Consider the following 13,598-nt stretch of genomic DNA (forward strand, 5'->3'; position numbering starts at 1 on the left):
CAAAGCTTTCTCATGTTCCGGGAAGGGAAGCCTCTCAGCATACAGCAGTGAGAGATGAGGTAAGTTGTAGTTGATTGTTTACTTGGAAAACACCACTCACGCCTTAACACACGCCCACACGCCCATTAGAGCCTTATTTGTGTCTAGACAACACGCCCACATGATCAGGCGTTCACACACTCTCAACTGTGTCCAGACACGTCTAAAGTATACATAGAAACACGCCCACTCACCCCCACACGCCCACGCACTCCTTAACTACCCTTACACACATCCACCTATTACGTTACTTTACCTAGGTGCACGCCCACACACCCCTAAATTGTCTTGTACACACACGCCCACACACGCCTAAACTGTCTTGTACTCACAGGCTCACACGCACTCCACAAGCCAATACCGACATGTCTGCACTCTGCAGTCTACGCCCACCTCATGTCGAAAATCCCCACACACCAAGTACCCACGTCTCCATGCCCACCATACCCCTATGTCCATATACCTACACTTCCTAACCCCTATTTCCTCCCCACACCCACGCCCACACGCCCACATCTACACGCCTCAACATACAAAAAACCCCAGGCCTCTACACGCCCATCACACTTTCACCTGCGGTCACCTCCATCTCCCCAACACCCAGACGATTCTACACACACACACACACACACACACACACACACACACACACACACACACACACACACACATCCTCCTTGGCATTACCTGTCGTAGTGTGTCTTGTCCGGGTCAGGTAGGGTGTGGTAGGCAGGTAAAGCGGTTTAGTTATAATGATGACAGGTAAGGTAATAATCCTCTGTGTGTGTGTGTGAGTGTGTGGTACAGATACAGCACGCAGTAGTCTAATATGTCCTTTTAGGTGCACAAGGAAGCAGCATGGCCTCTACTGCACTCGACTGCCTTCTCTTCTCCACCTGTAGAGTTAGGTATATAGTCACAGCTGGGTGAACTAAGGGTGCCCCAGGGCCCCAACCAGCTGCATCCTCTAGGGGTGTGAGTAGTTCTTCTTGAATATAAGAGAGAAGAGCAGGTGGAAGTACAGAATGAGAAAGTGGAAAGACAGAGAGAGAGGGCGCATACAAAAGATAAATTTATACAAAACTTGTATCCAGGTAGACAGAGGGGCGGACGGACGGTCGAGCGGACAAAATAGTGACACAAAGAATTGGGAGATAGAGAGAGAGAGAGAAAGAGAGATAGAGATAGAGGGGGGGATAGGTCAATCAAAGGTAAGACCCAAGAGACATCCTTCTTGGCTGAAGAAGTGAGAACACATCACTGTCTTACCTCACCAATAACACTAAAATACGACATCCAAAATGGAGTTAAATTAGCACCTGTGACTGTACCATAGTTAGGTGAGTCCTCTTAACTCTTCCCCGCTCCCCTCCTACCCTTTCAGTCAGCGGTAGATAAATGTAAATGAACTCGTCTTTGAGAATCCTTATTTGTGCTGAACCGGAAATGAGGCAGGTATATGGGTTTGTAAGTCTTCAGTTAAGGGGAAAATATGGCGCGCGGGTGTATGCGAATGCCAGCCCAAATAGGTAGGAAAGTGAACGTTCGAAATTGTCTCTCATAATCAGACAGGGAGGGAAGGAGGGATTGATGGTGCCGTTCAAACTAGGTTATTTTATTTAAATAGGGGAGGATGGTAACGTTTTTACTGAGACAGGGATGGGAAGGACACGTTTTTATTGAGACGGGGAGGGGAGGGAACGTTTTTGTTGAGACAGGGATGGGAAGGACACGTTTTTATTGAGACTGGGAGGGGAGGGAACGTTTTCTTGAGAAATAGAAGGACGGGAACGTACAAAATAATCCCACTTATTAATAAGACAGGGAGAGAAGGAAACAGTCATTGAAAACCTTTCCTTATATTCTCATACAAACACAACCCCCCCCCCCATACTCAGAGAAGGAAAGAGGCCGTTCAAGTCGTTCCTTTTTTTTATGTAGACTAATAGGGAAGGGCCCCGTCCAAAACACTCCCCCTTACACAGACAGACGGACGCCTCCTCCCCTAATGAGTGGGCAGAGGGAACATTAATTTGCATTCTGTTAGGTTCTGCTTCTGAAAGGAATTCGGGGAAAGTCCAGCTAGCATGTATTCATTTCTTGAAGGTTACCGAGGGCGTCTGTGTGTGTGTGTGTGTGTGTGTGTGTGTGTGTGTGTGTGTGTGTGTGTGTGTGCTTTGGGATTAGACAATGGTAGTCTATAGTCGTTTGTATTGCAGACTACAAGATGCAAAGCAACCACGTGACAACAACAAAGAACACATACACATCATCATCAGCATCATCATCATCATCATCATCATCATCATCATCACAACAACACCTTACAATGACAACCACATGGCGCATAATGACAACCAGATCACAGCTAAATAACATACAGACACCAGGTGCGAAGGTTGACATGTGTGTGTGTGTGTGTGTGTGTGTGTGTGTGTGTGTGTGTGTGTGTGTGTGTGTGTGTGTGTGTGTATGTACCTATGTTTTGTGCGTATGTGTATTTATTTTTGTCGTCAGAGGAAATGCTTTACTGGCTTGGCAAGTCTATCGGGTACTCAGGTAACCAAATCACGTATAACACTGACCTTACCTGTGTGAATACCGAGTCCACACACACACACACACACACACACGTTCATCTAGATTACCCCTCGATAAATTCCGTCTATCACTACCATCAATCTTATTTCCTTTATTACTGTTATCAATTCTTCTTATTATTACTGTTATCGTCTCTGCTTCTTCTCATTGGAGTTTTGCTTTATTACTGTTATCAATTCTCTTTCGTTCTGTTGGTTTTTCAGATTACCATTTTTATTTCTATCGGTAGGAGGGTGAGGGGGGAGGGGCCGGGGGGAAGGTCAGGGGAAATTCTTGTTGTGTGTTCTCAACTGTTATGGACAAGACAAGGATGTAGATGAGAGAGAGAGAGAGAGAGAGAGAGAGAGAGAGAGAGAGAGATTCAGGGAGAAACAAACACACGGTTAGTCTTCCAATACATATCAAACAAAGACAATGAAGAAAAAAATACGATTCATCAAAAGAAAGTGAATAAATAAATAAATAAATGTAAATATGAGAATGAAGACAAAACAATAAAAAATAAAAGTGTGAGTTGGATGCTGTAAAATAAATCTGACGAGAGAAAATGGTCTTAATTTTTGATGGAAGAGGTGGGAAAGGGTATAGAGGAAGATGGATGGTACAAGAGAGGGAAGGGGTGGTAGAGGGGAGTGGTAGAAGGAGAGAAAGGGATCGAGTGGGAGGTAGAAGATATGAGAGAAAGTGGGGTTGGTATAGGGAGGGTAAGGGGTGAGGGTGGGGTAGATATGGAAGAGGAGAATAAGGAGATAGTGGAGAAGGAACGGAGACAAGTAAGATGGGAAACGGAAGAAAGAAGTAGATGGTAGAGGAAAGCGGGTTGAGGGGAATAGGGAGAAAGAGGAGGAAAGAAAGAGATGTATGGGAGATGGAGGAAGAAGTTGTTAAATGGGATGGTGGAGGAAGGAGAGGTGAGAGAGATGGTGATGGGAAGAGAGATAGAAGGGATGGAGAGGAAGGAGGGAGAAAGTAAAAGCGGGGGGCAGAGAGGCTGGGGAGGAATTGGGGATTTTAAGTAAGGGGGAGAGGATGTGGGGTCTGAGGAATCGAGGGAGGGAAAATGATTCAGAAGGGATTGGAAACTTTTAGGTAAGGATGGGGAAAGAGGATGAGATCAGAGGAAATAGCTCCATCATGTAAGCCATCAGCCGGAAATTTAACCCCCGCCGCGAGACACTGAAAAGTCATGCTCTTGGGAAATCGAAACACGAATAAAACGTTTCGAATCTCTCTCCAGTATCGTCAAGAACCGGAGATGGTAAGGGCGAGGTAGGGGGAGGTGAAAGGCCGAAGAAGTGACGTAATGTAAGGCAGTGAATGTGTGGGAGGTGTAGAAGACCCACGCTTTTCACTCAGGCCCAAGATGCTGATGTAAGAATAACACGAAGAATCTCAGAAGGTCCGGTCACTTTGAAGATGTGGTTCACGTATTTATGAAAAGGGTACTAGACATTTTGTAACATTGGTTCGATAGTTTGCAAATTTGTAAGGATTATTCGTCTTGATTCAAAGTTCCATACAGTTAGTCATTTACGAAGATGGTTTTGAGGTCTTGTAATAGTGGTTCTCTGGTTTATGACGCTGTTCAAAAGTTAGTAAAGCTACAGGTGTTCATAATGATGATAAGTTTGACAAGAATTGCTTCCGAGATTATTTAGAAATCAGTGAAGCTTCAAAGGTTCCATTACGGTGGTTCAGGATATTTTATAAAGATGTTTCACTGGTTCATTGGCTTCTTCAGAAATTTATGCCCTTCGATGAGTTCGTGAGGATAGTTCACTGGTTCGATATATTATTCCTAAATTGAAGAAGTGGTTTAGGGGTTGATAAATTTTTTAAGGCAATGAGCAGACCTAATTGTTCATAATTATGATTATGACCTATTTGTTAAATAACATAATTATGCTCAGAAGAACTTGTTCATCACGGTGATTATGACTCGACCTTTTTTGTTCATCAGGATGACTATATGGTTCATGATCTTTATTCACTGGTTCATGTCGATAACTTCACTGAGGATGTGGGGTTTATTAAACTATGTTCAGCTAGTCATTAAGGGGTGTTGATGGTTCGCACAGGTAGTGAATCTATTTTCTTAGTGTATATAAATGATTCAGGTGTTTGTATGGTGATAATAATGTTGAATATATTTATGTTATATGGTTGATGCGTCATAAAGGTAGGTGTTGGATTGTGAAGGTTATTGTCAAAGTCAAGACTGAATCTGGGTTTTGTGAGCTGGTTTTTCGACTCATAATGATCGTCCAGGACCTTACAAGACTAATGCGTTGGTCCAGCAACACATTAATCTTGTTCTCTGAGATGGGTCATCGTTTCAAGGAGACTGTTCACTGTGTTTCAAGATTTACCCTTTGGTTGAAGACGATGACTCTCTGGTTTCATAAAGGTGAGTCGATTGTTCAACTCAATGACTCGTTGATCCCTGAAGCAGGTGGGCTGGTCTCCCCCAACAACAAGAGCCAGAGCTCGCTACACCTTGTCCACTGACACCTTGATGAACAGGTAGACTCGACAGATACATATTACAGTCCTCAATCTCAATCTCAGTGTCCCGAGAAATTGACAGAATGATTAATGGACAAGACTAATATCATGTAATCAATGAGTTCCTCGGGAAACGAACCCTTTGAGGCTAAAAACGGAGCAGGTACGATCAGCACCGTGTTGAAGGCACTTAAGCCCTGGGGGGACTCTGGTTACCCAGAATCCCTCACTAATGCCTCCTGTTGCATGTTTGGTAATGCCTGGTGCCTTAGACCTGTGTATCTTGTTCTCGGGCTGGTAATATCTATAATAGAAGAAAAAACAACTTCAAAAATGACTTTCCAGGAAGGAGATCATCGGGCAAATGGAGCGTTGGATCTTCCTGGTGGGTTGGAAAAAATGAATCGAGCAGCTGGAGGAAGGCGATGGAATGATTGGCTTTAACACGCGAGGCGAGGCTGTCACGCACTGTCTGGCTGGCCATCCATCACGAAGCAATGTATGTACATCCTCTCTCTCTGACCTACACCCGGACACGGTACACCCATTTGTGGTACATATGGGTATGGTACTCGTAGCTATGATATACTTAACCCTGGTACACCTACTGTACCTAGGAAATACCTCGATTTGGTATAGCAAACTTTTGTACACCTTGCTATGGTACACAGCCCTGGTACACCTTGACACACACAGTCGTAATACACCCAGTCATGATATATATATATATATATATATATATATATATATATATATATATATATACACACAACCTAAATACACAAAACCCGCAATACACATCCAGTCGTTACAGTACACAGTCTCAGTACATCCTACTATACCCAGCCACACCATCTACACTCAACTACACTATCCACTCCCAGCCACACCATTGACGCCAAGCAACACCATCCACACCCAGCTGCACCAGCCACACCCAACCACAACACAGTCAGCGTGTGGTACACCTAGCGTGGGTGTAGGGGGAGTAGATCATGAGGGTTGTAATAATCGGATAATAACTGGTTGCTCAACGTTTTCTGTGAACAGTAGCGGTCGACCTGCTTCCTGGAACACTGGACCCTATAGTGCCACCATACAGTGCCAGTGTTACCACCTGGACCTACAGTGCCAGTGTTACCACCTGGACTTAGGGTGCCGCCATGGACTTACCAGGGCAACTGCAAGATCCAATTGGTGCCACTAGGCATTACCAGTGCCACTAACTATGCCAAACAGTAACCACTATACACTACCAGGCCATCCTGAGCTATGGTGCCACTATTCACTACCAGAGTCGTTCAGTATACCTGTGGTAATACTAAGGACCGGAATATTACCAGTCCTGGAGGGAGCACCATTGTCACACATAGTACCAGGTATTACCCGGGAATCTTACGTAGGTGTTGGCGGGGGTGAACCACTTACCGTCGATGACATACGAGTACAGGGTTTTGGGGGGGATGTATAATGTTTGTGCATTATTCATACGGTAATAATAACACGAGAGGTACAGTACGATAACATCCTCTTATCTATGTATGATTAGGAGCAAGTAGTAATGATTAGTGAAGTGTAAGTGTACTATACGAGCTGCAGGAGACAACACTAACATAAGCGGTGTAAGATACTGCCAGGCTACCCACAGTAATTTATGTTCTTCATCAGCTTCCTTGGCCATAACATATAACAATACTCTCACAGATCAACGGACGGACAGTAGTTGAAGCTATTAGTATAAACACTAGACTTGTCCATAATGATGTGAAAATATTGTAACATAAATATTTTGTTTTAAAGAGGAGGGTGACGTTAGAAACCCTGGGGAAGGTATAAAGCCATTTTACTGTGGCAAGGAATATATTTGTTTATATGAAACAATATCGGTCCTAATGTGTGTAATGACCTGCCAGTGTACAGCAGGTGAGAGGGGGTGAGGCGGACACTCTTCATCACACACGGACTTCCTTATATTACATACCTGAACAGTAATCTGGAGGTAAAATTTTGTAAACGTTAATGATTCTTGTTGCACAATTTCTAACCCACTTATTGAGATCTGTGCTGGAAGACACTGTAGTTCGAAAAGGAGGTTAGGAATTGTAGGATTATTATATATGCATTTGGTGACTCCTAGTTGAATTGTGTAGGGCAACACACGAGACACAACTAGACAAGGACAGAAGCATCTCTCTGATCCCGGCCCTCCCACCTCCAGAGACCCTGCCATGCTTGGACTCTCAGATGATTGATTGTTACAATACACAAATCTAATATTATACAAATATTCTCCAAAAACAATTAGAGTTATAAAAAAAGAAGAATGAGAATTATTTAGCCTTGGCACCTGAAGCAGTGTTCATAAGCTCCTTTGTTCAGATTCAGAGCAAAATTAAAAGCATTAAAAGTTGGAAATAAATTTTCGTGTTGAGCAGAATATCTTATTTGTCATGGTAGTGGAAAATATGCTTTTGCAGGAGTCTAATTAGAATTTCTGAAGGTAAACAATATTAAAATCCTACACGAGGTAAATGATTAGGAGATATTTGGGAAAAAAAACGAAAACTTCTTCTAGAGGATTTTAAGGAGATCAAAATTGGTGAACTGTTTTGGGAGTTAATTTCTATCAGATAAGGGAGAAAAACAATTATTCAAAACCTATACAGTGTACAGTAGGTTTATAAAAGATGTAGATTAAATATATATATTATTACTCATTTAGCGAGACTACAACACAGTGACCCTTGACATGTGCCACCGTCTTCAACAATACATCTGGTGAGTTGCAACTTAATAAACTGTTTTAAAAACTCATAATATATTTTTCTTAGAGCGAGAACCAAACGTGCTGTACAGTTTTATGAATTCACTTATAACATATAGGTGAAAAACTGCTATTCATATCACACAAAAGTATATGATTAAGATATATAGGACTTATAGCTTATCAGCCCCAGATTCTGAAGCGTCATGTTCACTAGTGACTCGCTGACTGAAGTCGACTGTTTGAACAACGTGTCTACAGTAAACTGTCATAAGTCAGTGTCTTTGTGGCCCAAAATCTTGTTTTGTTTTTCTCGTAAGTCAGTAGTGTGAGCTGTTGTGACGACTGAGGCAGAAAAACGGGTGGTCAAAACATACATACAGTTACTTAATTCTCTGAGTGCTGTGAACGATTCTAAGGCCTTCAATTTGGCTAACGCCAGTCGATTTTTTTCAGCTTAGGGGAACCCTTAGCAATCAGAGGGCTAATGGCAATAAACACATCCGCACACCCAGGGGCCACAGTTATCGTGTTCACAAGCACTGTGCCTTGGAAGGTATCGGAAAGGTTGTGACAAAATTCAGTAGCTTGTGAAAAAAAATAAATAAATAAACAGTCAAAATTTCTTTACACTACAAGGTACATACGACACGTTTCTCGGGGAATCATAAAATATTTTTTATCTCGGCAGTGACGAGAACCATTGTGATGTTCAGCGGTAACACTAACACATAACACCTGGCCTCACAAGCAGGTCCCCTGTCGGCTACCTGGCGCCTCTCAGTGCGTTGTAGGTCACGTGGGTCGGAGTTTTTTACCTGGCTGTCTGAGCACGATTGTGGGGGGAAAAATCCCGACGAGACCCTGAGATCGAACCCAGGCCAGTAGAATGGGAAGTTGGCGGGATTACCACTCAGCCACCACAGCAAGTAGAGAGTAACTAATATTATGTAGTTGAAGAATATTAATTTGAACACAATCACAAAACCTTATGTCAATATCAATAGCTTTGACGATAGAAGATGAGTCAGCATGTTCTGTACTACCTTCATGAGTGATGAAGATTTTCAAAGTGAAAAAAAAAAACGTCAACAGTGTCCAGGTTCCAATTGGGCAGGACTCTAGGAGGGCGAGTTTTTATTTTTGTCGTGAAGTTAGTAACAAATGTGTCACGCTGAATAATATAACATATATAAAGGTGACTGAGTTGGAAAACTTTATAGTTAGTGACGTACACCAGTTTGGTCACAGGAGTCTTAAGGATAGTTTAGTACTCATGCTGTGTCTGGCAGCTAGACCAGACGCTCTGTGTACTGTGTCTGGCAGCTAGACCAGACGCTCTGTGTACTGTGTCTGGCAGCTAGACCAGACGCTCTGTGTACTGTGTCTGGCAGCTAGACCAGACGCTCTGTGTACTAATGTCTGGCAGCTAGACAGAGCTCTGTGTACTGTCACAGCAGCTAGACCAGACGCTCTGTGTACTGTGTCTGGCAGCTAGACAGAGGCTCTGTGTGCATGTCTGGCAGCTAGACAGGAAGGCTCTGTGTACTGTGTCTGGCAGCAGCTGGGCAGGCTCTGTGTGCTGTGTCTGGCAGCTAGACCAGACACTCTGTGTACTGTGTCTAGCAGCTAGACGAAGAGCCTCTGTGTACTGTGTCTGGCAGCTAGACAGGAAGCTCTGTGTACTGTGTCTGGCAGCTAAGACCAAGATGTGCTCTGTGTACTGTGTCCTGGCAGCTGGGCAGAGAGGCTCACATGTACTGTGTCTGGCAGCTAGACCAGACGCTCTGTGTACTGTGTCTGGCAGCTAGACGAGAGGCTCTGTGTACTGTGTCTGGCAGCTAGACCAGACGCTCTGTGTACTGTGTCTGGCAGCTAGACCAGACGCTCTGTGTACTGTGTCTGGCAGCTAGACCAGACGCTCTGTGTACTGTGTCTGGGAACGCTACAATTACACAGTGGTTCATTGGTTTGTCGATTCTGTTTTGATCGAAGCATAATGCGTGGTGATCCTGCAGGTGTGGCCCCGTCAGGTACAGCACAGGTCATCGTCAGGCACCAGCTCTACAAGGGGAGGTTTTCTACCCCCCCCCCCTATCTCTATAAGGGGAGGTGTAGGCCACTCCCATTCAGAGCCTGAGGTGGTGACAGCAACAGGAGTGACGTCAGTACCAGTATCAAGTGCCAGTGTGGGTAGTTGTATACTGGTGCCTTACCTCGTTATTAGGACAAGTACAGTACCAGTATTATAACCACTACTAACACATTTACTACCATTACCACCACTAACACCATCATCACCATTACCACCACTACCACCATCAGCATCATCATTGACACCACTACCACCAAAATCACCATTAACACCACTAATTATAGCACCACCACTGCCACTATCACCACCACCACCACCACCATCCCCACCTCTACTACAACCACCACCACTGCCATCACCATTACTACTACCACAACCACCCTTACCACCACCATCACTACTACCACTCTGTGAATATAAATCATAGCATATCTCTGGGTTCCCGGGCCTCCATCAACTCCAACATGTGTGTGTGTGTGTGTGTAATGTGTGTATGTGTGTGTGTGTGTGTGTGTGTGTACAGGTCATCAGCCCTCAGGTAGGACTCCCCCGAGAGTCAGGTGTTTTACTCAAATTAGCAAGTTCCTTTTACGTAACCTCTCCCTCTCCACGACACCTCTCCCTCTTCACGACGCCTCTTCCTCTTCACGTCACTTCTTCCTCCCATTCACGGTACCACCTCCTCTTCATGTTCTCTTCCTCTTCACGTCACCTCTTCCTCCTATTCACGGTACCACCTCCTCTTCACGTCCCCTCTTCCCGCAGCATCTATTCCCTTTATTCACTGAGTTTTCATGAGAACCTGAAACAAATATTTATTATTCAATTATCACGAAAATTTTAAACTAAATTATTTTTATTTTAATTTAAAAATTAATAAAGAGCATCAACAGAGTTTTTAGTTTAGAGGCAAAAGTGATAATTTTTTAGCTGATATTTTTTTTAGAATTTTTTTTCATAATTTAAAAGAAAAAATAACTGGGTTTTTATGTAAAAATTTTAAAAACAAAGTAAACAAAATATGATGGAAATTTTGGTTGGAAGTAATAATGTAATCGGTTTATTTGCTGTCTGTCTGTCCTTCCGTCTACTCTTACCGTACCCTAACTTAAACTAACCTATGTAAACCTGACTTACTCTAAACTAACATATCTTAACGCAACTCAAACTACCTTACCCTATAACCTAACAACCCAATCTAGCTTGACTTATCTTAACCTAGCTTAAACTAAACTATCTAATGTAACCTAACCTAACCAAAATCGAATTTAACCTACCTTAATCTAACCTAACCTAACCTAACCTAACCTAACCTAACCTATCCTAACCTAACCAAAATCTAATTACCTATCTTTCGGTTTGCACGAGTATATGACCAGGGTATAAGAGGATTATATATTACACACTGATTTTTTTTTTTCAGTTTACACGAGAATTTGATCAAGAGAGAGTGTGGTGATAGGGAGGTCGTGTGTTATAGCAGTTTCTCACGCTCTCCTACACTGCTAACTGTTGGGTTCTGAGAATACAGGAGGCAGGTGAGGGGGTCGAGAGAATTAGTTCAATTAAGAAGAGAAGGAGGAAGAGAGGGGAGGCGATGGGGGTGGATAGGTTGTTGGTTAGGGTAGTGGGGGAGATGGGGGACTGGGGAGAAGGGGTGAGTATAGGATGAGGTACGTGAGAGAGAGGGGGTGGGATAGGTGAAGAGGATGATGGGAGGGAGGGAGAAGGTAGAAAAGGAGAAAATTAATAAAAGATAAAAAGTAAGGTTGAGGAAAATAAGAGTAAGGGAAGGGGAGGAGGAGTAGCTGTTATTACATCTGATGGTTAGGGTTGAAGACGAGGGTGACTGAAAGCAAAGGTTGGTGTCCTCCCTTACTGACCCAGGAGGACACGGGGATGCAGGGATACAGGGACATAGGGACAAGAACAAAGGGAACGCGGGGACACATGGACACGAGGACAAAGGGACATGGTAAGTGACTGAGAATAATGGATTAAGTGTGTGGGCCATGTGTGATGTTTTAATGGAACCATCATGTCTCTCTCTCTCTCTCTCTCTCTCTCTCTCTCTCTCTCTCTCTCTCTCCCCCCCCCCCCCCCCCCCCCCCCCCCCCCCCTCTCTCTCTCTCTCTCTCTCTCTCTCTCTCTCTCTCTCTCTCTCTCTCTCTCTGCCTTGTTCGATATCTGTTCCTCCGTACCTCTCTGTACCTGTCTGTCTCGCCTCCTGTCAACATCTCGCCCTCTCTACAGTAGTGAAGGTGTTTCTGTAATAACTCACAACACACAAAACTTCACAGTGTCATAATATTACACATCATATAGCTTCACTGTATCATGAGCTCACAGCACCTAAAGATTCGTTGTGTCATAAGTTCCACACAACCTAAGCCTTTTTCCCCGGTAAGAAAAGTGGAAATCATTCACAGCCGGGTGGTCGAGTGCTACGGGTGTGAACCTGTGACCACGAGTGCGGGAGATCCCTTACACCCCTGCTGTGGTCAAAGTTCAGAGCATCTCTTTACCACGGCTTATACTCTCACCATCATCAGCTCACAACACTCATTGCTCTCATGTATTTGGCTCGCGACATACCATCAATGTTCTAAGCAGACATGGAGCGATTACATGGGTAATGTAATCGATTACGATTACTTGCTACAGTTTATTCTGATTACAAAGACATGTACTTATAATTACAACCGTACTTAATTCTGATAAAAATCATGTATATTATTTTGATTTCGTAGTAACGAAGAAAGATACACATTAATGCCGAAAACTATTCTAAGTGTGGAAAGTAATTGATATATCATATGTGATGTGCTCACTATATTTTTCCAAGGATGTAGATGTACAACCTTACTGTTGGAGATGATCCATATAACATGAAATCTGTGTTAAGGGAAATTATAAAGTATTCATATATTTCTATGTATTGTAATACAATTACAACCCAATGGTAGTGTGAAGTTATATAATATATAACAGAATATCAAATAATACACTGTACTCCAACACACACTGTACTCCAACACACACTGTACTCCAACACACACTGTACTCCAACACACACTGTACTCCAACACACACTGTACCAACACATACACAGTATTCCAACACACACACAGTGCTCCAACACACACTGTACTCCAACACACTGTACTCCAACACACACAGTACTCAACACACAGTACTCCAACACACAGCCAACACACACTACCCAACACACAGTCTCAACACACACAGTTCTCCAACACACACTGTACTCCAACTCACACAGTACTCCAACACACAGAGTTCTCCAACACACACAGTACTCCAACACACACAGTTCTCCAACACACACAGTTCTCCAACACACACTGTACTCCAACACACACAGTACTCCAACACACACAGTTCTCCAACACACACTGTACTCCAGCACACACAGTACTCCAACACACACAGTACTCCAACACACACAGTTCTCCAACACACACTGTACTCCAACACACACACAGTACTCCAACACACAGTTCTCCAACACACACAGTACTCCAACACACACAGTTCTCCAACACACACAGTTCTCCAACACACACAATACTC

This window comes from Homarus americanus, unplaced genomic scaffold (genome assembly GCF_018991925.1).
Source record: "Homarus americanus isolate GMGI-L3 unplaced genomic scaffold, GMGI_Hamer_2.0 scaffold10624, whole genome shotgun sequence".
Lineage (NCBI taxonomy): Eukaryota > Metazoa > Arthropoda > Malacostraca > Decapoda > Nephropidae > Homarus > Homarus americanus.